The following is a 27,487-nucleotide window of genomic DNA, read 5'->3' on the forward strand; positions in this document are numbered from 1 at the left end:
TTCATCGAAATCGTTAGAGCCGTTTCCGAGATCCCCGAAATATACAGGGTATTTCCTGTAACAGGAGCAATAAATTACGAGTAAACTGTAGGCTATATACTCCTCAAACTGACCAACATTTGTTCAGCAACATTTAAAAATAACTTGTTTTGATTTTTATTACACTTTTAAGTTTATTCTAAGACGCAATGTATTGCAAATTTTGTAATCTTTAAAGCGTGATAAGACTGATAAGCAACGTCAAACACACTGATGTCAGCGTACATTGAAGGCAATATTTATTTTGTATGAAAAAGAGGAAGTCTAAAGGATTCATAATTTTTAAAAAAGTTGTTTAACAAAAGTTTTATAGTTTGAGGAGTGTAATATACGTTTTAATTATTTGCTCTTGTCTCAGGCAACACCCTGTATATATAAACAAGAATGGCTCGTTTAAAGGCATTAGATATAGATACTTGTATGAACACAGGTGAATAGGTATACTTTGTTATAGGCTGTCCATCGCAATACAACGCAGCAACGCAGCGAGCGTGATGGGCACCTTTGCGTCGGGGACAGCGCGGGACGGGTTTTAGTAAGTAGTTATTTTCTATATTTTTAGTTTGTATTTAATATTTAAGTTTCTACAATAAATGTTACCTTTTCTTTATTACATCATGTTTTATTCGCAATACAAACCAATGGTTACATTTTAAACAGTTTTTCTTGTAAAAGAAACCGGTCTAATTACCTACTTAATAAGTGAACGACACAAAAGGTCACTCAATTTCAAGATAAGTATCATACAATATATTACATATATTGTGTACAATCAGTAAAAGTAGAACGCGAAAATCACCGAAGCGACAAGGAATTGCAGTAAAATATGCCTCAGTGTGTTAAGAGTCACACGAAACTGCCACCAATAAGCCGCTCTCATACAATCTAAGTTACGCTCTCATTTTTAAATGGCATGGTTAAGTTTGATGTAAAAATGATAAACAAAGAAATAGAGCAAGTAGAAGTTTTGTACACAAAACTCTCATTTTTTTGTACATATTACAACTTCTATAGTTCGTTTTTTTATGGTTCCGTAGCCAAATGGCAAAAAACGGAACCCTTATGGATTCGTCATGTCTATCTGTCCGTCTGTCTGTCCGTCCGTATGTCACAGCCACTTTTTTACGAAACTATAAGAAATATACTGTTGAAACTTGGTAAGTAAATGTATTCTGTGAACCGCATTAAGATTTTCATACAAAAATAGAAAAAAAAAACAATAAATTTTGGGGGTTCCCCATACTTAGAACTGAAACTCAATTTTTTTTTTTCATCAATCCCATATGTGTCCCCGGTATCTATGGATAGGTCTTCAAAAATGATGTTGAGGTTTCTAATATCATTTTCTTCTAAACTGAATAGTTTGCGCGAGAGACACTTCCAAAGTGGTAAAATGTGTGTCCCCCCCCTCCCCTGTAACTTCTAAAATAAAAGAATGATAAAACTAAAAAAAAATATGATGTACATTACCATGCAAACTTCCACCGAAAATTGGTTTGAACGAAATCTAGTAAGTAGTTTTTTTTTAATACGTCATAAATCCCCTAAATACGGAACCCTTCATGGGCGAGTCCGACTCGCACTTGGCCGCTTTTTTTAGCATAGAAAGAAGGTAAACAATCTTGATGTATCTTTTTATTAAAAAATGTTGCAAACGGTTAAAAAAAATAGTTTATATTACGTATGTTGCATGTTAATTATAAGATGTAATTATTTTTGAAAAGATGTGTCCCGCCGAGTTTGTTGCCAGTCCCATAATGGGATACCCTCCTCCAATTGAGGGGGGATTTAAATCTTCTCGGGGCAGAGGTGTAGGGTTGGAGCCGGTCTACCTAGCTTTATTTGACGTTCATAAGCGCATTGTAATTATGCCTACTTGAATAAACTATCTTTTATCTTTATCTTTATCTATGAAAGCAAAAGAATGTAAAAGATCGTACATGATTTATAATTATAACATATTTGATGTGACTTATATTTCAATGGTAATTTTAATAAAAAGACATGTCAAGATCGCTTACTTCTTTCTAATGCTAAAAAAACAGAACTATAGCAACGATAACTGGTACCAGACATATATACGGCCGTATTCAGAACAATGCCTCTAAGAAATCTAAGAGGTCACTGTCAGTCAAAAGTAACATTTTCTTGAACCAAAAACGTAACTTATAATTATTCGAATTGGGCCGATAAATAAATGCTACTTGAATGTTCATTTCAATGTCATGTTATGTCAGAATGTCGTTTTAAAATGAGAGCGTAAATGTAATCGTATGTCGGCGAGGTTCGTATGACTCTTAATCTGTCCAAGGTAACTATTGTTTTTCGGCAGTTTTTAGGGTTCCGTACCCAAAGGACCCTATTACTAAGACTCCTCTGTCCGTCTGTCTATCCGTCTGTCTGTCCGACTGTCTGTCTGTCACCAGGTTGAATCTCATGAACCGTGATAGCTAGACAGTTGAAATGTTTACAGATGATGTAAGTATTTCTGTTGCCGCTATAACTAAATACCTAGGTACAAAAAAGTGCGGAACCCTCGGTGGGCGAGTCCGACTCGCACTTGGCCGGTTTTTTGTACAATGTGTGAAGTTACAAGTATGTATATTGACGTCGCTTAGAATCTTTTTCGTGTGTTTTATGTTAAGTAACCGTTGCAACTTGCAAGTTACGTTGAATCTTCTATTACGGGTTGCGGCGGGTTATGTTCTGTTATGTGTGAGTTACCAAGTGGTTAGGTTAGCACTGTCTAACCACTAAAGGTAAAACACGGATAGAAATGAAAAGTGTTACAATGTTTACGTCTGGTTCAAAGTAATTTCTTATCCCTGTTTGAACCTACCCATAACTCACGCAATAACTATTAAATTAAAATTTTAAAAATGATTTTACGCCCTATGTAAAAAAAACAATTTGGTGCCAAAAATACCATAATTATATCATTTTAGAAAAACCGGCCAAGTGCGAGTCGGACTCGCGCACGGAGGGTTCCGCACCATCAACAAAAAATAGAGCAAAACAAGCAAAAAAATGGTCACCCATCCAAGTACTGACCCCGCCCAACGTTGCTTAACTTCGGTCAAAATTCACGTTTGTTGTATGGGAGCCCCACTTAAATCTTTATTTTATTCTGTTTTTAGTATTTGTTGTTATAGCGGCAACAGAAATACATCATCTGTGAAAATTTCAACAGTCTAGCTATCACGGTTCGTGAGATACAGCCTGGTGACAGACGGACGGACGGACGGACAGCGGAGTCTTAGTAATAGGGTCCCGTTTTTACCCTTTGGGTACGGAACCCTAAAAAGCAGGCCGCGTAGCCAACGTGCCAATCGTTAACGCTCCGTGACGTATCTTAGCCCTTTCTCTCTCTTTAAACTGCGAGATCGATGTTTATTAAAAAAAAAAAAAAAATCGTTTATTTCAGACTAAGTATGTCCATAAAAATGTTAGTTGTGTACAAAAACATTAAACATAGCCACCGCAAGGTAACGCTTTCACCTAAATAACCGCATCAAAATCCCGCCGCTGGAAACCAATGTGCCGCGGCCGCTGCTGGAAACCATCGCGAGCGCGGAATTCTGGCCGAAGGGTGTGGTGTTTCGGCGTTTTCGTGGGAGTCTGCCAAATCCTACACCGGAACAGGCGACACAACAGAAAACCATAGTGTCGCCGAAATAAAATATTTTTTTAGCTTGTAAGATTTTTATTATTGTATGTATGTTAGTATGTAAGGTAAGTATGTATCTATGGGCGTTAGTTGCCTGATAATAAATGATATTTGATTTGATTTGAAAATCGGTCCATCCGTGGGAGCTACGATGGCTTTTTAATTTTAATTAATTCTGTATTACAATATCTCCAACTTCGAAATAAAAGTAATAAAAAAACATTTAATAAACAAAGCTGGGGACAGCCTGGGGATTGATATACCAAAGCGATCACTAGTAGTTGAGAAAACTATCAATCAATCAATCATATCGATAGGTATACTTAGTTGATTTTATCAATATAGAAACTCCTTACCTGGCTTTGTTTTTTTTTAATCCGATGCTAGATTATGTACCTACATATAATTATTGTCTATTGCTAATAGATGCAAAATATACTCAATACTTACTTAATTTCAATCATATAAAAAAATGTTTTTAGGGTTCCGTACCCAAAGGGTAAAAGCGGGACCTTATACTAAGACTCCACTGTCCGTCTGTCTGTCTCTGTCACCGTGTGTATCTCATGAACCGTGATAGCTAGACAGTTCAAATTTTCAGGACACAATCAAATCGTAACCAACTTATTAATTTCTAAACTAATTACTATTAATTATTTTTGGACTATTGACAATAATTAACATTATGTGAAGTGGGTGCTTTGAAAATGTGATGTCTACCCCAAACTTTTTCATACACTTTTCGTCGGGTATTTGCACAAATCTCTGTTTTGACATTTTGCTGGGACATCAGTTAGCCGCGACCATGACCAGTGAAACCTGTGTCGAAACGTCGGTAAATAAAGGTAATTGAATAAATTTCGCGTTAGACCCGTCTATAAATGTGAGTTATTAATTCCTCATCTCAAATAACCTCTTTGCAAACAAGTACAAAGCATAAGGAGATGCAAGTTGCTAACGTAAGTACTTATTATGTAACGGCATTTAACCTCGAAACAGCAATAACAAACGAAAGGGACAGTATGCTTGAGAAACTGAGCTTACTGGTACACTGTACACTATTAACATCATATCGGTACAGCCAGCAGATGTACAGCCGCAATAGTATGTTACTCTTCGAAAGCCGCAATAGTTATTTTCACCTCAGCAGCTCGAACAAGGGTACTTTGCTACTTAAAAACAGTGAGCAAAATGCGATTTTGCTCACTGTTTTTAAGTAGCAAAGTACCTACCCTTGTTCGAGCTGCTAAGGTGAAAACTTAATTGTTGGTATATCTTAAGAAAACATGAGTGAATAGAGGTAAGTGATGAAGAAGGAATACATTTTTCGAGATCTCTAATATGTTCTCACTGCTGAAGTGAAAAGTTTTGTGAACTACACGAGATCAAAGTTATTTACATCTCGTGCGCTTTTGAGTCCCTTACTACGCTCAAGATTCTAAATTAGATTCACTCGCTACGCTCGTGAATCTAGTATAGAATCTTTCGCTTGCACGGGACTCAAAATAAGCACTCGAAGAAATATCAAACTTTGATCTCTTGTTGTATAAATAACTATTGTTTTACAAGGGGGCAAAGTTGTTGTTTAACCTCTCGTGCTAATCCCTGAGATCCCCGATCGTGTAAATACCCGAGCTAGCGAATAATTCCAAAATTGAAAAATGTAATCTTGAGCGTTGCGAGAATTCAAGGCACGAGAGTTAAACAAATTTTTCCACCGAGCGAAACACAAAATTTTTCACCACACCAACACCAAGGAAAATACTACATAACTTTAAAATATAAACAAAATCAGAGAGAGCAAATCGATTCAAAATGAATGTTATTAAATATCTATCATTCAAAATCATCATTTAAAAGTCAATTCTAACAGCAAACATAAGAAAACAACTCAAAAAGTTTGCCTAACATATGAATAAAATGCAACTTTGCTATCAGTTTTTGAACGATTAAGAGAGCCTTTACCAGTTGGTGTGGTGAAAAAAATATATGACACGCTCTTAGGGCGCTACAAATATAAGATCGTGTCAGATATTTTTGCGGCGTAAAATTACCGAGGCTTCGATTAAAATTACCACGAATCTTCGTTCAGGGGCCCGTTTCTCAAAAGCTTGTAACTTGTAATACAAGCGGATGTCACTTTTTGACAGCTTTTGTTAGAAAGGGACTTTCACTTGTATTACAAGTTACAAGCTTTTGAGAAACGGGCCCCAGGTGTAAATATTATAAATGTCACAGTTATAAGGCAAAATATACTGGATCAACCAAATCTTGTCAGTAGTAAAAGGCGGCAAATTTGAAAAATTGCCGGTTAGCAACACTGTGTTCGAATAATTCCAAAATCGCGTGTCATCTATGTGTTATCTGTGGAATGTGGAAGGTATAAGCTGGGCATTGTAATTACTTTACACATAGACTAATGTAATGTAACTTTTAAATTCATATCACATTGTACTGTGTATAAGCTGGAATTGTAATTTGTTTCGTTTTATGTTTGAGCTGATGGCCAAGTTGCCAATGCTCGTAATAAATTAAAAAAAATAAAAAATCTTGAATGACAGCCATCATCTTATTGTTTACATTCTGAATCGTTTCTATTTCAAGAGAAATTTCTGCTGTCACCATTAAATACCAAGATTATGCATGACCTCAAACAAAGCTAAGGTGCCTACAATGTACAATCATGCTCGTTGACGGTAAACATACTAAAATTTGAGGTTATGATAATTAACTCGAACTGGCGTATGAAGGGCAGAAAATAAACACGTTTTGGTTCGATGTACATTGCTGCTTTTCTTAGCGCAATTCTGCTCTTTGAGTGTTACCCTACTTTAATTTGCAGTACATTGCTACTGACAAGATTTGCTTGACGCACTATAGTTTCATAAAAGGAAGAAAAAACTGCAACGACACCAAACGATCATCATCACCTACATTGGGTGTACTTCCGTTTGGCCCAAATACATTTCGCCAAATTTCACTTCCCAACAAACTTATCGCAATAGTTTCATTTCCCAAAGAAACCTTTAGCAAAGTTACACTTCGCATATAACTTATTTGGTCAAATTATCATTTGGCATGATTTTACTTTGTCAAATGTTATTAGGACAAAAACTTATTTAGCAAACGTTTTTTATTGGCTAATATTATATTCCAAAAAGATGTTTGCTCAAATTGTCACTTCGCAAATTTGGCAAATAGGCATCTCTATTTAAATTTGAACCTAAATTCGTTCTGTTAGAATTTTGAATTTATATAATATTTACTACTCAGAATCAGTAGCTTTCTCCATTCTTAGGCCCTTCTCTCACGAGGCTACTCTCAAGCGATTTGTGTTTCGTACGCGTGTCCTACGCGTCGTTTGTAAGTAGCCGCGTCGCGTCGACGAGACGCGTCGACGACACGTTTGATATCAATCGCACGCTACTAAGACAGTAGTCTGGTCGCACGCGACTCGAGTCGTATACGCGTCGTACACAAAACGACGGCGGAACAAACTTTTATTATTAATTATGTTCAGGAGGTGGAAACTTATCCATGTTTGTATAATTATAAGCTGCCAGATTATGTCAGAAAAGATGTAACAGAAAAGGCGTGGATTGGGATTGAAAAAAAAAATCAATTTAACAGGTCAGGAATTATATTTTTATTAAATTCCATCCGTTTGCGTAAAACATAAAAAACCAAAATGGGTCAATTTCACCAAACGAGCATTTTTGTCTAATTCCCATGGAATTTTGAAATACCAACATTACACAAAAAAAATTATGCTGATAATTTGATAAAAAATATAATAAATATTAATTTTCTTATGGGGTAAAAATATTCATAAAACTATAAAAGTTATTTCAATTTAAAAGTTTGGTCAGGGCACGGGAATTAGTGTGTCCATGGGAATTAGATTTTACTAGCACGTAAATTAGAACATAGCACAGGAATTGTTTTCTTAACTTATTTTGGTAGTTAAAACTATTATTTATGTATATTTTAATCTACAATAATATACTTCGACCATACTGAAGTGGCATCGAATATTTACCTTCTTTAATCTTAGTTTCGGACGACAAATCTACGAAAGTATGATACACTAAAAACTACGTATTTGACTAATCGTTTCCTTGATAATCTCTCTTTCTTAGTAAAATATACATATTTCAAAACAATACTTTGAGTAGTTGCGTAAACTTGTCCGCCTTACATACAAAACTATTCATTAAATAGTGTCATTATGTATCTGCATGTAGATAGGTACAAGGTGTATGATCTGGTATATGGCCGTATAGGAAATGATACTAAGAAATAAATAGGGGCACAGAGAGAAGAAGTTATTGTGTAAGTTAATCTGAAGAAATCGAATATGCTGCCTTCATAAATTCATAACACAAAAAATTGTTTGACCACATATGAGGTAAGGTGGGGTAAAACTATCACCGGGGTAAGACTATCACAGACAGACAGACATGACGAATCCATAAGGGTTCCGTTTTTTGCCATTTGGCTACGGAACCCTAATAAGGTATCTAATAGTATTACGGTTTTAATACCCCCTGGCACTGATTAAAATAACCGACTTGGTCTTGATCTAAAACTTTTTTATAGTAGAAGAACTGCGTTGCGAGACTTGCATCTTTTTACATGTAATGTTTTTGATAGGATCCCATCTCTTTTTGTAGGCTGTCCTTCTTTTCAGGTAATCATACCCATACCATACTGATACTATGTATACACATATATCATAACTATACACATCTTTATACATACTCACATCGTACATCGTAGTGTACCTTTACTTTCCCTACTAGTTGTAAGAACTAAAAGGTAAATTTGTTATCGCATATATTTCTAGGATTACAAACTTATTTATGCAGTTATTAGATCTTTAGAACATGACTAATATTGCAGTATTACGTTTCAAATTTGGAACTTGTGGGTATGCTAGAAGTACCTTAGAATAATGATGATCGTGAGTGATTGTGTCAGTGACAAAACTAAGGGATTATAAAGTGCATTAATTCTTAGACTACATGTTCAAATTAAATGTTATTTTGATAGAATGTTATTGAGATTTGATGGTACGGCCGTGCCACTTTGTTTTGCTCGACTTGGCGGCGGCACTGCCGTGCCCCCAGATCCTTTGTCCTTCCCCGGGCCTCAAACTATCTCCATGCCAAATATCATCAACATAATATTGGTTCAGCGGTTTAAGCATGACGAGATAACAGACAGACAGACAGAGATACTTTCGCATTTATAATATAGTAAGAATAGGATATATTTAATTTTTCTTGTATTAGAAAAGCTAATTTATAACAATTAATCTATTAAACGAGCAATTCTTGTATATATTTCGGGGATCTCGGAAACGGCTCTAACGATTTCGATGAAATTTGATCATATATGAGGGTTTTCTGGGGTGAAAAATCGATCTAGCTAGGTGTTATCTCTGGAAACACGCGCATTTTTGAGTTTTTAGGTAGGTATATGTTTCCCAAGCAAAGCTCAGTCTCCCAGATATTTAAACTTTATACGGCATACGCTGTCAGCTGTCAAATTTACAAAAAAAAAACATTGCAAATTTGACTCATTTTGTTTCATGTAACCTTAGGTACAGGTATTATAATATGTAATCATTCCAGAAATAGTTTTATGTTTATATAATATTTTAATGTTATAATATGATCAATGAATAAGGTAAGGTGGGGCAAGACTAACAGTACAAGGATTCCATACAAGTGATAGTCTTACCCCGGTGTCGTCTTACCCCACCTTACCTTACGTATTAAAATTGCCCGGGTTATTCGGGTCCACCCTGTATGTACTATAATACTTATACTAAAAAACCGTTCACAGATTTTTGTGCATTCTTTAAGATTTCCTTAAATGTAAAATAAAAAGATATACTTCATATTATTATTACATATAATATATATTCAATGCCAATATATATATGTAATAATAATATGATGTAAACATTGCCAATTAACTTACAGTGCCCCCAATAAAAGATTTGTTGACAATATATGTAATACTTTCTAATTCCCGTGCCACTTAATCAGCTGTTTTAGGTAAATATGCTATGGGAATTAGGGCACGGAAATTAGAATTCGTAATAAAAAAATTCGCCAAAAATTTAATTCGTGTTTGACCAAACTGTTATGTTATCTCTTACATAAAGATACATAAAGGGCTCCTAAATATGACAATTGTTATTGAAAAGCTATGTGGAAAATAAAATTTATAAGGGGCATCGAAATTAGAAAAAAATTGTCGCCCACCCGGCTTCCGAAATACTTACGCGATTTGCTCGAACACGCCGCGGCTTGACTTACATCCGCTTGCTTTGAGAGACAGCCGAATACTGCCAGTACAGGTGAGGCGGGATACGAGGCGGTTCAAATACAAACGTCGGCTGTCAGAGCCCTTTGAGTTTTGCCAACGAAATTGTACTCGCGCGCTCGGACAAAATTTAAACATCGATCACGAGTTATTTACCACAATGAAGCTAATAGTGTATGTGCTCAGTGATAGTAAATATCATCTAGTTTAAGTATTTGACACTAAATTAGTGATACTAATGTAGAATTTTTCGTAGGATTTTTCATTATGCTCAAAAGTCGATTCCGGACAGGGCACGGGAGTAGTAATTTGAGCCTTTAGGTATTTTTAAGTGTACTCTAAAAACCAACTAATCAGTGAATTCATATGGAACTCGGTGTGAAAGGGTGACTTCTTTATGTAAAAAAAAAATGGTAAGTATTATCTGATGCTAACCCGCGATTTTCATCACGGACAGAAAAAAAATCGTGTTCAGAAATTGACCCAAATGATAAAAAAAACCAAGGTCGGGATAAAGTATTTCAAATGAAAGCAAAAATAAAAATACTGCAGGCCCTCTATTGGTATGTAAATTGTATGCCATGTAATATTTTGGGACATGTAAGTTATGCTTAATGATACATTTGACTAAATAATACTTGGTAAAATGAAAATTGACCAAGTAATTATTTGCTCAACAATAACTTGGCAAAAAAGACTATTGCTAACTGAAAAATTGCGATAAGTTGTTTTGCCAAACATTTTTTTGGGAAATGATAATTTGGGAAACATAGTTTGGGATGTGATACTTTGGGAAACGTTTTTGGCCCATTCATTAGTAAACCCCTACATTGATTGTGTAAAAAAAACAATAATGTTACTATCCAAAGAGGAAAATGGGGACTACGTTTGTATGAAGAAGCAGTCATGACACTTTGTCGCCTTTCGTCTTAATATTAGTATGACGCACGACAGTTTAAATTCTAGACTTATATCGACCGGGATATGAATTATGAACCGTGATTACCTTTTGTATTGTTTTCGAGCTCCCGATATTTCGACGCAGTTACATGCATCTTGTTCTTTGTTGTTGTTGTTGTTGGTGTTTGTTTGTTGTTTTTGTTGTTGTTTGTGTTGTTACCCGTGAACAAGATGCATGTAACAGCGTCGAAATATCGGGAGCTCGAAAACAATACAAAATGTAATCACGGTTCATAATATTATATCCCGGTAGCTATAAGTCTAGTGAAACTAACCTGAATCATTCAAAACTGTTGTTTAAATTCTATTTGTTAAACTTACATGTTTCATAAATTCTCGTTTATAAAACATGTCATTACGTGTAGACTTTAGCCATAACATTATGTCATCCTAATGACGGTATTGACCTCTGCTCACGAGTGTAGCGTAGATCATAATGATCATTATAGTGATCTATACTATAGTTTGTTGTCACGCAACAGTACAGACGCCATCAGATATATTGGAGCGGCCAAGGCGCTCACAAATATCTGAACACGCCTTTAGAGTCAAGGCGTTAGAGTGCGTGTTCAGATATTGTGAACACCTTGGCCGCTCGGATATATCTGATGGCAACTGTATAACGCGTGTTGAACTGGTTATGTATTGCTCTCTTTTTAACCGCTCCGGACGTGTGAGATAGTTTTGTCCGACATGTTAAAGAAAAATGGAAATTCGCCGCTTCGGGATAAGATATGAACTTGCGACCCTTTGGAATGCCTTGCCAAAGAGCGATTTTTTCACTTTTTAATTAAAAAAATTGGAGTATGTCCAGGTGTCTTCATCATCATCATGTCTACATCATGTAAGGTGTAGTTTACCCTCAGATGGCAGTCGCTTTCATAAAAACTAGTGCCTCTGCCAATTCTCTGGATCACTACGTTTTATTGACGTTAATATGTTGAGAGTAAGTACATGAGAGTTTCTTTTATTTTTTGCCATTTTTATATATTGTGACTTTTTTTGCCACTTTTCATTTCTACTCGGAATCACGAGCTCTTTCGATCCTAATGAGATAAAAAAATGTCCTAGAGTTTTTTTCCTATTGTGTTACCATTTCCCCATATACTTTGTATGGCGGTAACAAAAAGGAAAGTTTGTAAAATGTATGGAAATTTTAGGACACTTTTTTCTCCTATAAGGATGAAAAGGGTTCGCGATCCTGACTAGAAATAACACAAAAGTGGCAAAAAGGGTCACAATATATAAAAATTACAAAAATTAAAAGAAACGCTCGCCTAATCCCAAAAGTATCACTGACGAAAAAGGTTACTCGCATTGCACAATGAATTCATAATGGCCATTTGAATAGGCAATTATTTATAAGTGCCCTACGAGTACAATATATTGTCGAAATCGCCTGTCAAATATGTTGCAATGCGACTAGACATGTTTATTGGCTTGTAACGTAAAAAATATAGGTATTTATGTATTCAGAAAACCATAGTTTATCCTATTACTGTTTCGTCCAGTATTATTGCAGTTTACCACACAATAGCTATCGTGACCCATTTTTATCGGAAGTATGATTATTCTTATTCTTATTAAAGGTAAAATAACTGAGAAGTATGGGAATTGACAGAAACACTGTTACCAATCTTGTCATTATTGGCCACATCAAGCGCTGCGATCGTTTCGGCTTCCCCTACGGGTGCTTTGCACGGAGCGATATAGTTATGTTACTTATACAACGCCAGGCGTGGCGCACTCCGCGATTTTGTCGCTTTGCTACAGGTAGCTAAAAGTACATCCGTTCCACACCAATTTTGGTGGCTAGCCATAAGCCGCGCGTGGCGCTGTCGCCACCTAGCGGCCATATCTGTGCTGATCGTAACAGACGCGTTTTGTTAGAGAGTGAGTCTTCTGTACTTAGTACTATTATTTATTCTGTGACAACGAATAGGTCACAAGATCATAACATTGAGTTAAGGACCTTAGCGCCACACCATCCCACTAACCCGGGGTTAACCGCTTAGCCCAGTATCAAATTGTACTGTTAACCATGGTCACTCCAGATTTAACCGGTTAACCCCGGGTTAGTGGCCCTTAAAGTTTAAAATATAGACTTACATATATTCTAGGTACAGATATTGTCGAGATCTACTAAGAAAGTATATTTTGATACTATACCATGCCTCGGGTAGAACTTAGGTTAAAAGTTTCTATCAACTTTTATGCTGATCAAGTTTTGATTAAATTATTAATTATTTTAATTTCTTAAACTAAAAAAGTTGTCACGAGCGCGTTGATGTCTTTTGTTTCATTCATGAAGTTAAAACAGTAAACGTGCGGTAAAATAATATTTTACTTTAGAGTCTGTGCGGAAAGAGAAGAGTCGTGGAATGTATGGGGCCCAATACATTCCACGACTCTTCTCTTTCCGCACAGACTATAGTTATAAGTATCATAATCATAGATTATCTAAAAATAGGGTATTTGACTACTAGTCAAATCAGTTTCTTTTTTTGAACTGTCAAAACGATTTTTCTTCTATGGAATTTATATGAAACACTAGCATGTGACGTCACAAATCAAATTACCTACTATTTATAATTTTATACGGGTTTTAAAATAGAAATGTTGTCTAAAAATAACTGCCGTCTAGGTTTCTCTATTAATCTTCTGGTGCTTTATTTCATGCATGGTGTAAAATAATTTATTTTATATACAGTCTAATACCCTATTTAATCTATTTTAAATAATTAGTATATTAAGCAAACTCTTAAGAACCATTTTATTTGAACTTTCCCCAAATGCCAGTATCCCATAGCAGATCGTGATCAAACTTGCTCAAATAACCAGTTGTAATGTAAGTATCTAATCTACTTGTAATAAGAGCAATATTCGAACTTTAAAAATTGGATCTTGTTCTGATATTTATTTGACATTGTTTGCAGTATTTATAGCTTTGTACAGGTATCGGCGGGAAAGTTTAACACACATAGTAAAATCTTGAACTATTTTGCAAAAAACAACACTATTTAAGAGTCACGCGATTACGCTCTCATTTTAAAACAACATTCTGAAATTTAAACTTAAAATTTTACATATAAATATTCTCGTAACATGTATCTATCTAGTTTTGTTGCTAGAAAATGTAATACAAAGAGAATTTAGAGCGAGTAGATATTTTACATACAAAACTTCGAGTAATATCGAATCAGGATTAGATTTTAATCGTCGAATGCCGCTTCTATGGTAATTGATTTGCGAAACGCCTTGGAAGCAAGTAACGTCCGTGGGAACTATTGTACTGATATAGACCTGTATCTAATTCTATTCAAATTACTTGTTTTACTTTAATAATAACTAGCGACCCGCCCCGGCTTTGCACGGGTTAACAAATTATACATAAACCTTCCTCTTGAATCACTCTATCTATTAAAAATAAACCGCATCAAAATCCGTTGCGTAGTTTTAAAGATCTAAGCATACATACAGACAGACAGACAGACAGCGGGAAAAGCGACTTTGTTTTATTATACTATGTACCTAGTGATGATGATGCAAGATTTGTTAATATACAAGTTGTTTTCAAAAAGGTATAATAATATTTTACGAGTACAAGTAATATACAACGTGTGGCCTGTAATACGAGCAATAAATTAAACTGTATATGTATATGTATATGTATGTATGTAGTTTGACGACCAGTCTGGCCTAGTGGGTAGTGACCCTGCCTGTGAAGCCGCGGTCCTGGGTTCGAATCCCGGTAAGGGCATTTATTTGTGTGATGAGCACAGATACTTGTTCCTGAGTCATGGTTGTTTTCTATATATGTATTTATGTATATTATATATATCGTTGTCTGAGTACCCACAACACAAGCTTTCTTGAGCTTACCGTGGGGCTTAGTCAATTTGTGTAAAAATGTCCTATAATATTTATTTCTGTATGTATGTATGTATGAAAATGACCATCTGCTTTTCCGTTTGCATCTGTCATTCCTGTAAATTGTTTTTCGATTAGCGTTTTCAATTAATGTCATCTTTGCTACGCCCCCAGTTCTTTGACACCATGAACCTAGTATTTTAACTGGATCAGGCATGAGGGATGGAGGGAAATGACCGAACGGGATAGTCTTATGTATCTTTCAGTAGGAGTAGCAGAGAAAGCGATATTATTGTTTGTCCTTGTCACAGTCTCACTTTTTTTTATTCCCCACCATAAATTAGTATGGATTATGGTGGGCAACAAATAAATTCGACCAATCATAGTGTCGCATTGCCTATGTTTTGTCCCTCACGGACGCACGCGTATACCACCTATCCTACAATCTATGAAAAAAAATGAAATTAAATTGAAATTAAATTGAAATTAAATTGAAATTAAATTAAATTAAATTAAAATAAATGAAAATAAATGCTTTATTGCCACAAAAAAGTACAAAAATATAAACTAAACTAATTTATTATATTATACCATAAAGAAAAAAATACATAGAGTGCTCACTCCATACATCAGTTTTAGTACCAAAAAGACTATTAGCATCTAGCATCGAGTAGCGGAACTAGCGGTACTGCTACTCGACAATAGATGTAGCACCGACCGGAAAGTCTTATGCTGTTGAGATAAGACTTTCCGGCCCTGGCTACATCTATTGTCAAGTAGCAGTACTGATAGTTCCGCTACTCGATGCTAGATGTAGACACTGAAATTAATAGTTTGAACTGATGTATGGAGTGAGCACTCTTGTCTTACTATATTTCTCTATGATTATACTATGATCTATAGAGAGCTTCGCATTTTTTATTGCATTTCGTTTAGCAACAGTTCTTTGACTCTATGTCTATGTCGTAATTGTAACCTTGACATTTGCAGTAACCTATCATCTTAAACCAATAATTGTTTACATTTGCGAAACCGACCGGTTTTTAGAATAAGTAAATAAATTTAACCTTCGCATCGCATTCGAGTGGAAAATTTCTTGACATAATTGGTATTGATATTTCTTAATGCTAAAATTATTTTACTATCACTCTTCCTATAGGTACTTATACAAATAAAAATTAATTTTTGAATTGCGGGACCTACTTAAGGTAGTTCCTGTAACCCGATCCAACGCTGCTAAAGTGTAATTCTATGGAACTTGCTGACTATGTAAACAAAAGTCACTAGTAAATTCATATTTTTAGACAGTTTCAATATGGCGGTTTGTTTACATAGGTAGCAAATTCCATAGAATGACACTTTACGTGAAAATTATTTTAGGAGACCTACCCTAACTTTTTAATTAATGACAATTGGCATTGACAGGTTTTGAAAAAATAATGTCAACGGATAGGTACATCGTCAATTTTGACAAAATAGTAGATTGTGTCACAAGGGAGCAAAATTACATATTTACAGCGAGGGCGTACATTGAATCCTAAACGAAGCGAAGGATTCTATGATAGATTCAAGTGAGTTACGCCCAAGGTGGAAATAATTTTGCTGCCATGTGATACATACCTACGCTTTTCACATAACCTATGAGGTAATTTTGATGTTTAAAAATATTTCAAATAGTGTTCTAGAACAGAAAAGCGTTACTTTGATCCCACCTAGCAGGGGAGAAAAAGCCTTTTTAGAATTGGTGACGTGAAAAAAATGTTGCTTTAATATAAACATTTATCAATTTAAATTGTATGCCCGAAAAGGGTAAAACTGTTGATACTCATCCAAAATATACTTAGTTAATACTTCTTGTACCTACACAGTTTACACAATAAATATTTTTCTGATTTCTGATTTATCTAATTAATATACAGATAAAATTATTGCATTATAACATTTACCTATAACACTGGTTTTAGTCTAACCGAAATTTAAAGCGACTGCAATACCAGACTAATCTAACCTAGATCTAATGCCGTTTTCGGAAGGTCAACAAGGCACAATAATATTTCTTAAACACTTACATATTAATATGACGACGTACAGTCAGCATCAAATAGATAGTGACGGCCAAGTGACCAAATATATCGTAACATGATCGTAACACACCTTTGTTATCATAGAAATAAGGATGTGTTCCGATATATTAGGTCACTTTGTTCGTCACTATATTTGATGCTGGTCTCTATTGTTTCGCAAAAAGTTTTAAGTCATTTGTATTGTTTGCCCGCATTTTCGTCAGTCATAATTCATTTAGTTTAGAAACGCGTCACTTTTCAGGATTGCCATAAAACAAACCTAACCTAACTTAACCTGTCTATAGGGGACCCTTAGGAAATTCCTGAAAAGTTAACGGTTTCAGAATTATGACTAAAGATAATCTGACAATCATTACATTATGACTTTGAAGGGATGCGGCATTCGCACTATTTCCCCTCTGCCTAGGTACAAGATCAACTGATCTAACGCGGGTAATAAAACTAGTTGCGCTCGGATTTTTAACTAGACCGAGTCCAGACGCGCGAGTGAACACAGCAGCAAAAAAAATGCCTTATTGCTCGGTTTTTTGTTGTAAAAAGAGGTCGAAGACATCAAATTTACAAAAAGAAGGTGTTACAATTCACATGTAATATTTTTTTTACATGTCATACGTTTAATTACATTTAAACACAATTATTATATTTTAGTCTCATGTAATTGCTGGATTTATCGATTTTTCTCGCCCAGTACAAATTGCGGATCGGTCGAGCGACAAATCCGACTTCTCATCTCTCAAAAAACAATAAAATTATTTGACGAAAATGTGATAGTGTGCGTGTTGTGACACTTGTGATTCGTCCGTACACAAAAACAGATCGAGGTGTGCAAGATTTGTCTGTGTAGGGTGTCATTTTCTATGTATTTGTGTCGTCATTACAGACTGGATTTTGTATGTAAGTGTGTGAGAAGTGCGACTGTATGCACGTTCCCCCCCCGCGAAAAATGGCAGAATGATTTGAATGTCAAGATATCGCTTGGGCCTATCCCTTCCGACGTGTCGAAAGCCCGTGTTGATCGAAGCTTTCAATCATTATGTCAAACAAAGGGATCCGTTCAAAAGCATACGTACTATTGCTAAGTAACAGCTTGCGTCCAATATTAGTGCCTACGAACCAGGCCGTTAAAAAGTGCGTACAATTGTAAATAATTGATATTCTTGGGTACCTTAACAATCTAAATATAACCAATAATTAGCGACTCCGTCCGGCCTATAGCCAATAATTCAGCGGCGTAATGTGAAATCCGCCGCATTGTTGGCAAATCCGACTGCGCAACTGTATCGGCAAAGATTCAATTACTGGACTACTGGTAGACCGGACATTTGCATAATGAGCGTTTCTTTTCTTTTTTGACATTTTTAGGGTTCCGTAGCCAAATGGCAAAAAACGGAACCCTTATGGATTCGTCATGCCTGTCTGTCCGTACGTATGTCACAGCCACTTTTTTCCGAAACTATAAGAACTATACTGTTGAAACTTGGTAAGTAGATGTATTCTGTGAACCGCATTAAGATTTTCAGACAAAAATATAAAAAAAAAAGAAAATTTGGGGGTTCCTCATACTTAGAACTGAAACACAAAAAAAAAATTTCATCAAACCCATACGTGTGGGGTATCTATGGATAGGTTTTCAAAAATGATATTGAGGTTTCTAATATCATTTTTTTCTAAACTGAATAGTTTGCGCGAGAGACACTTCCAAAGTGGTAAAATGTGTGTCCCCCCTGTAACTTCTAAAATAAGAGAATGATAAAACTAAATAAAACCGGCCAAGTGCGAGTCGGACTCGCGCACGGAGGGTTCCGCACCATCAACAAAAAACAAGCAAAAAACGGTCACCCATCCAAGTACTGACCCCCCCCGACGTTGCTTAACTTCGGTCAAAAATCACGTTTGTTGTATGGAAGCCCCACTTAAATCTTTATTTTATTCTGTTTTTAGTATTTGTTGTTATAGCGGCAACAGAAATACATCATCTGTGAAAATTTCAACTGTCTAGCTATCATGGTTCGTGAGATACAGCCTGGTGACAGACGGACGGACGGACGGACGGACGGACCGACGGACGGACCGACGGACGGACGGACGGACGGACAGCAGAGTCTTAGTAATAGGGTCCCGTTTTTACCCTTTGGGTACGGAACCCTAAAAAAATATATGATATACATTATGGCTCCTCTACACGATACTCCGCAATTTACCTTTCATTCAATCAATAATAATAATTATGTTACTTGCTGCTACGGAACCCTTCATGGGCGAGTCCGACTCGCACTTAGCCGCTTTTATATATTGTGATCTTTTTTGCCACTTTAGTGTTATTTCTACTCAGGATCACGAGCTCTTTCGATCCTAATGGGATAAAAAAAGCCCCAGATTTTTTCCTATTGTGTTACCATTTCCCCATATACTTTGCATGGCGGTAACAAAAAGGAAAGATTGAAAAATGAATGGAAATTTTAAGACACTTCTTTTCTCCTATAAGGATGAAAATGGCTCGCGATCCTGACTAGAAATAACACAAAACTGGCAAAACATCAAAAAAGGCAAAATAAAAGAAACACTCTAATAAGTTATTAATAGTTTAGTTTAGTTTATTTATTTCGTAATGATAAATTACACTATAAATTATTCTTACGCTAATCTAATACTTAATGTAATTAATGCGGGAAGTGCGTAAATATTAGAAAGGATTGTCTCTCTCTTAGTGTAAGGCCTGAGTGGACGCTCTAAGCGGAGCGTTCAGCGGGGCGTGCAGCGTGGCGTCGGGCTCACAAGTAATTTGAGCAGCGTGCACTAAGGCCGCTCCTATACGCTTGCATTTGTTTAACATGCACGCCGCGCGCCCCGCCCCGCTGCACGCCCAACTCGAGCGTCCACTCAGGCCTTACACTTAGGCTCAGGACCACGCTAAGTTTTCATACCAAATAAGTACTACAACATCAAGTATAGATTTATAGACGGGTTTATCGCGAAATCTCTGTTTTGACATTTTGCTGGGACATCAGTTAGCCGCGACCACGACCAGTGAGACCTGTGTCGAAAGTTCGAAACGTCGGTAAATAAAGGTAATAAAGTAAATTTCGCTATAGACCCGTCTTTAAATGTGAGTTGTTATGTGTTCAAAAAGCGGATGTTTTAAATATTATATCAAGTATAGAGTTTATAGGGATATGTACCTACTTATGCGTTCTTACTGCCAAGTTTGTCCAAACTTAGCGTGGTTTTAGAGTCTAGCGTTTATCTCTGTTGCATACTCAAGTATAGGATCCAAGATTTGCTATTAGGTACGACATTATATAATTATGATTGTACACGTTAAGCGCAGAAATCGAAGAAGAGGTTAAACAATGACATACTTATCACTAAAGAGCAATCTCTTTCAGCAGATGATGCGCGGATAGACATAATATTAATATGAATAGCGAAAGTATGAAGTAGGTATTGCAGGAATATAGGTACCTAATAGGTACTATATAGTTCGATAATTAGCACTTGACATGTCTATGTCGAAACTTTAAAGGGTCGTATGTACCTACTGTAAAAAGTTGTACAATACACGCGCGAATAGGTAATTCGCAACTCGTGTCGATTTCTTACTTTTCGCACTTGTGTCGTAATATTGTCAAATATTATATTGTATTAACCGGTTTCTCCCCTTGCAGAAAACAAACTACATTTGACTGTCTATTGACATTGCCAAATTGCCTTTAAAAGAACCGTTAACGAGGGCACCATCTAAAATTGGTTTTTTTCTGACCTTTCGTATTGTTGTTATTTTATCAACTTTATGGAAGATGTATTTATTTCATATATACACATTATTGCACAGCTTACGTTTATACATATAGTTTAAAGTTAAAAATTACGGTAACACATTGGAAGATGTTAATTTAATACGACTACTCTACATAACAACTTTTATAGATCTGAAACTTACACTTAAGTGTTCGTTTCAGTTTGTACAGGGTGGCCAAATAGAGGTATACACTTTATTTTTGAAATTTTATTCTATAAAACATAAAAAATATTAAGTATTCCTTGTTAAATTTAATATGTAGGGTCAGCAATTACACATGGAAAATTAATGTCAGACAAATGTCCACCAGCAGCATGGCAGATGCGAACCCTTTTCATCGCGTTTTTCATCACTTTTTCACACATTTCTGGCGTTATCTCAGCGACAGTGTTTCGAATATTTCGTTTTAATTGCTGAAGGTTCGTTGGCCTATTAGCATAGACACGTCCCTTTAGATAGCCCCACAGAAAAAAGTCAGGAGCTGTTAAATCAGGCGATCTTGGAGGCCAGTCAATGTCACCGTTTCTCGAAATTAATCGACCGGGAAACGTTATTTTTAATGTTTCTATTATTTTTAATGATTAAAACACGTTGTTCCGTCGTAAAACGCTCCATAATAAATTTGCCGTATCTACACAAACGAATTTTCATGCAATAACTGTCATATTTACTGCCAAAATAAAATGGCGGCAAAAAAAAAGTTGTATACCTCTAAGCTGGCCACCCTGTAGTAAGTGTGTTACGGACAATTTATTTCTTGCAAATTATATGTTAAACAGGTTCAACTACTAAATCAATCTTTTTTATCGAGTTTATGCAATGTTAGCGCCGAAAACATTTTTCAATGTAAACATCGTGTTTAAATAACCACAACGACTACCAACCTGAAAACTCCAACAACACTAACACACTTCACAGACACATCAAAACATTTTCCATTCACTCACACGAAAAAAGTAAAATTAAAAAGTAATTTTAAAAAGTTGGCTGCGTTCCGTCACGCGCGCGCTTGCCGCCAAAACGCGGTGGAGTGTCAAGGAGAATGAACGTAAGGTCGAACGAAATGCCCCACCATTTACCGGTTAAATGTAATTATTTGGTGTAATCGTAACTATACCGTGTTATTGTATTTTAATAAATAGTAAAACGATTAGTGAATTAAATTAAATGACGAGTTTATTTTAGGACGTCGTTTATTAGGTTTACAAAAAGTAGTTTTCAATATTGCAACTTTTTGTTAATTTGAGTAAAAATACGTACGATTTTGGTGCATAATAATCTACTAATATTTAGGTTAGAATTTTAAGAGGCGAAACAAAATGATAATGAATGATTATCATAATCATACCTGCTAAGCGTGGGACAAAAATTAAATGTTTTTTTTTCAGACCGTTTCTAGACAGGGCGTTTAAATGTGTGACTTGTGAAAGGTCAAAACTCAAAGCATTTGAATTCAGTTTATTTAACCGCATAATAATTATGAACAGCTCCAAGGTGAGTGTGTTATTATGACACGTTGCTTTTAATGTAGAACGAAGAAGTAGCTTCCGTATTGAGTATTTCTACGAATATGCTACGAATATACATTTGCTTCCGCGTATTTTTTATAAAATGTGGTAATTAGGTACAGTAAAATATGCGCATTGAAGGTCCGTAAATATTTAACGCTTTCGCTGCTACTCCTGCTGAAAGATACATAAGACTATCCCGTTCGGTCATTTCCCCCCACCCCTCATAGCTGATCCCAGTTGTACTAGATTCATGGAAGAAGCGTTACTTTCGACGGATATCCTATGCATGTGGTATCTTTCAATTATTTATAACTCAAGATAGGTTCTATATAGGCGTTCCAAAATTGAGGCGCTTACCTTGTGACAAATTGGACAAGTTGCCTTCAGACGCGGCTGGACAAGCGAGAAATGTGCACGTGCTAACGAGCTCCCGTACACCGAAAGAGAAAGAGACGACCTTATGTTTAACAACGAGTGTGACAAAGATGGATGGAATGAGAAAATTTATCAAAAATAACAGATTTCTTTGTAGGCACAGAAATAAATATGGAAGTATTTTTTCTGCTCCTCAAGTATGAGTATAACCTATCTATGGTTATATAATATCATTGGTATCTTTAGCAAATTTTTGACGTAGGTATTTTAAAGTTCGAATTTGGCCGCATAGATCTTTACATTGCACAACTTACCCGGATCTGCCCAATCTTGTCCATGGTGAGCGGTCCTATGCTCTAATCTTCAAGGCCACAGGCCCTTTAAGTTATGGTGGGAGGGGAGGTCCTTTAATTACAGTAAAGTGTAATAGCCTTGGTCCCTTTTCCCAAATCTTGCGATTGAAATTAATAGAAGTGGCATTTGGATTAGACTTAGGTAAATTGGCTTGGCCTGGTGGTGTGTAAAGAGTTTATGTACCTGATAGTAGCTATAGTAGTATACATCAGTTTGATGACAAAATTTACGTCTGAATTGGTTCACTTTTGACGCACAATTAATTACGACGAAGTTTTGCAGCTAAAATAATAGATACGAGTGTGTGTAGATAAATAATTAATTATTATTATGTGTAGACTACTTATTACGAAAGATATCCTTTACCTGCACTAATTGCTAAGACCTCGGTAGTCAAGTTACAGTGACAGGGGTCCTTCACAATAATTATAATACGAGGGGCAAACTGAAAGTTTTTAGAATAGAAAAAACTGTAGTTATTAAATAATGTACCTCAAAAATATTATTAAAAGTTCTACAGTTTTCATAATTTAAAGCTTTTAAAGCATATCTCGTCGGTAAAAAAAGGCGCGAAATTCAAATTTTATATGGGACGATATCCCTTCGCGCCTACATTTTTCAAATTTGCCGCCTTTTTAACAAGCTTTTATTAGGTCGACCTGTATGTAAGTATGTAATGGAATCTAAGGTAACTAATTTAACCATCTTCCAAGGATCGTAGCGTCATGAAAATTGGCAGCTGTATGTAGTTCTGATGACAATACAATAATATGGCACTGTTCGACATTGCCATATTATTGTATTGATCTGATGATGGAGACAGGAGGTGGCCATAGGAACTCTGTGATGAAACAACGCAACCTAATTGTGTTACTTAGGGTTTTTAGAATTGTCTCTATGAGTATTAGTTGTCTGTCGTAAGAAAAGTACAGTCAGCGATAAAAACTTGTACCAAAAATTAAATTTTTGCCAAAAACTTATTCTACTGACAAGATCTGCTTGGCCAGCTACATATGCCTATTTTTGTTATATGATCTGTAAGTCCTAAGTCCTATCCTAAGAACTTTCAGTGTTACCTACGTAAGTTGTAACCTCGATCCTAGATCTCGCGACAGCGCACCGAACCGGCACATCCGGAGATTGTCAAGTATCTACAAAACGTACCCACATACATTATTCTATTAAATTACTACTACTACCGCTACTTCGTCTACGTGGAGTTAGTCATTTGGGTAGCTTATTTTTACCCAATCTGCTTTTTCCCATACAAATTTGCACCCCCCTTTTCACCCCTTAAACGTTGATTTCTGGAGTAAAAACTACCCTATGTCCTTCCCCGGGACTCGCACTCTATGCCAAATTCCAACTAAATCGGTTCAGCGGTTTAAGAGTGAAGAGGTAACAGACAGACAGACAGACAGACACACTTTCGCATTTATAATATTAGTATAAATATAAAGTTGCGGAAGGGAATATTTATGCAGAAGTAACTTTATAACTTTTAGTGATATTTGTACGATAAGTAACGGCCGTTTTTCGAAGTCAGAAATATACTGACAGCTCCATCGCTAACTGCTGATTATAAATAACATTTGGATTTAGGTCATATATCAGACAAAATAAACCCTATCACAACACAACCCTATTCGTATAAACATAATACATAAATATCTGGGAGGCCGAGCTTTGCTCGGAAAACATATAAAAACTCAAATGCGCGTTTTCCCAGAGATAAGACCAAGCTAGATCGATTTATCGCCCCCGAAAACCCCCATATAGCAAATTTCATCGAAATTGTTAGAGCCGTTTCCGAGATGCCCGAAATATATATACATATAAATAAATAAACAAGAATTGCTCGTTTAAAGGTATAAGATAATTTACGCGTTCGTGACACAGTTTCAATTCTTTTGGAGCTAATGAGCTCGTATCATGGCCGACGGGTGAGAAAACACGATTTGACTCGACATTGCTGGCCTAGTGCTTAAAAGTTGTCATTACGGCCACTTTTGCCGGTTTAACCTTAAAATGTTTATACTGGATGTGAATCGTATACCCACTAGATATATCTATGATACTTATATAAAAAAGTATCAAAAGTATGATATATCTGAGGATGTGACGACTGGTCTGGGTAGTCCCTGCCTGTGAAGCCACGGTCCTGGGTTCGTGTCCCGGTAAGGGCATTTATTTGTATGATGAGCACAGATATTTGTTCCCGAGTCTTGGACTCTATAGATGTTTTCTATGTATTTGTATATTATATACAGGGTGCTTCCTGTAACAGGAGCAATAAATTAAACTGTAGGCTGAACTCCTCAAACTGACCAACATTTGTTCAGCAAGTTTTGAAAATAACTCATGTTTTGATTTTTATTACACTTTAAAGTTTATTCTAAGACGCAATGTATTGCAAATTTTGTTATGTTTAAAGCGTGACAAGCAACGTCAAACATACTGATGTCAGCGTACATTAAAGGCAATATTTATTTTGTATGAAAAAGAGGAAGTCTAAAAAAATTCATAATTTTTTAAAGTTGCTGAACAAATGTTGGTCAGTTTGAGGAGTACAGCCTTTAGTTTAATTTATTGCTCCTGTTACAGGAAGCACCCTGTATATATCGTTGTCTGAGTGCCTTCTTGAGCTTAGTGTGGGACTTAGTCAATCTGTGTAAGAATGTCCTATAATATTTATTTATTTTATTTATTTATCTCATATGAAAAATATGATATTTATACAATAACGCGGCATGCTCAAGAAATACACGCCTCCAATTGTCAGTCTACTCTTTCTAATTCTGTTTACGAGTTTATATGCCAAACAAAATAATTTAAAAAACACTAGCGACCCGCCCCGGCTTCTTAAATTGTACATAAACCTTCCTCTTGAATCACTCTATCTATCATAAAAACTGCATCAAAATCCGTTGCGTAGTTTTAAAGATCTAAGCATACGTAGACAAACAGACAGCGGGAAGCGACTTTGTTTTATACTATGTAGTGATAAACAGATCAAATGAATATGACTCTCAGTTTTAATATCATTTATCAAAAGTAGGCTTGTTTGTAACTAAGTATTTAAACTTTAAATCAGTCCCATTCCCAGTCCCACTCAAAAAGTCGTAACTGACGCAATGTTTATAATAAAATCCACCATTTTATAGCATAGATTTTTAATGATATGGTTGGGGAAAATGATCTTTATTACCAGGACGTAAGGTACTAATTTGAAGGTTATGTGGCAGTGTCGCAATTGTTCCGGCTGGCTGCGCGGGCGACGCTATCACCTTCCGTTCTCGTAGGGTTGTCAAAAGTTGAAAAGTTTTTACTAAAATTCAAATAAAAAATATACAAATGGTTTTCTATTTTATAACGTATTAATAACATTTTCAAATCGTGTGAAACCATTGACATAATAATAAATATCTAAAAAAAGATTTTAGATGTTTAAATTTTTTGATTTTCATGTAACATTATAATTTAGAAAGTGATTGAGTAACCATTGGTAATTGAGATAATGTTGCAAACTTGGCGTATTTTATTAACATATTATAAGGTGTAAAATACAAAACCAAGGGGGTGCTGTGTCTTCTGGATAGACGTTGAATTTTTCTCATTTTCGTAATCAACTCGTTCATCATTTTAAGGTGATAAAAAAACAAATAAACAGTTTATAATTTAATATCTACAATGTACACAGACTCTAGGTATCTCATCATCATCACAATTTTAAGAGCCAGGCTCTAGGTATCTATTATGTAGAATCTGAGATACCTAGAGTCTGTGCGGCAAGAGAAAAGTCGCGGAATGTATTGGGCCAAATGGGACATTATCTATGAAAAGGGACCTTATTATCGATGACGCTTACGCCGCACAGCGTCGCGCGGCATTGTATTTATATCGGAGCATCGTTAATAATGGCGTAACCGCCATCGACAATAAGGTCCCTTTTCATAGATAACGTCACAAATGGTGACAAACTACACGTATTTGAATAAGTGTTGTTCAAAAATAAATATAGCCATTGTTTTATTATCTTTGAAAAACGTCATGTTAATGTATAAATATTAAATAAATTAGGTGTAAACTTTTGAACATACAACAAAATGAATATTAATTATTTCCTAGTTTTAAATTACCTAATAGCTAAACCGCTAAAACTAAAATAACAATTCTGATACATTATTTGTCCAGTGCATATACTTAACTAGAATAATTTATAAGTGGTAAATCGTTTATAATATATGTAATAACAATAATTAAATGATAGATTCTAAATTGGATGCTGTTTATCAAAAATATGTCAACCCAAAAATTAAGTACCTAAAAGTAGTTTCTTTTTTTTGCAAAATTAACGTGGATTGATACATTTTTGCTAAACAACAACCCTATGACGCTAGTGCCGAAATTTTAAATAATACAAATGAATAATTGGGTCACACACTGATTTCATGTTCTCATTGTCTTCTGTATCCGAAAGATCAGAAGGGGA

General features: G+C 35.6%; 1 protein-coding gene and 1 long non-coding RNA gene across 2 annotated transcripts in view; one reads left to right on the forward strand and one right to left on the reverse strand.

Annotated features, from left to right (window-relative positions):
- Window positions 1-21,802, reverse strand: part of LOC134657940 (uncharacterized) — a 60,213-nt gene extending 38,411 nt beyond the window's left edge. Inside the window, exon 1 of the mRNA XM_063513539.1 lies at window positions 21,640-21,802. The gene's annotated coding sequence lies outside the window, so the exon portion shown is untranslated. The remainder of the gene's footprint in view (window positions 1-21,639) is intronic.
- On the forward strand, window positions 1,150-18,662 carry LOC134657988 (uncharacterized). The gene is made up of 2 exons (XR_010097668.1): window positions 1,150-1,571; window positions 18,524-18,662. It is a non-coding gene; the product is annotated as an uncharacterized LOC134657988 (long non-coding RNA).
- Window positions 21,803-27,487: the final 5,685 nt, after the last annotated feature.

This window comes from Cydia amplana, chromosome 21 (assembly GCF_948474715.1).
Source record: "Cydia amplana chromosome 21, ilCydAmpl1.1, whole genome shotgun sequence".
Classification (NCBI taxonomy): domain Eukaryota; kingdom Metazoa; phylum Arthropoda; class Insecta; order Lepidoptera; family Tortricidae; genus Cydia; species Cydia amplana.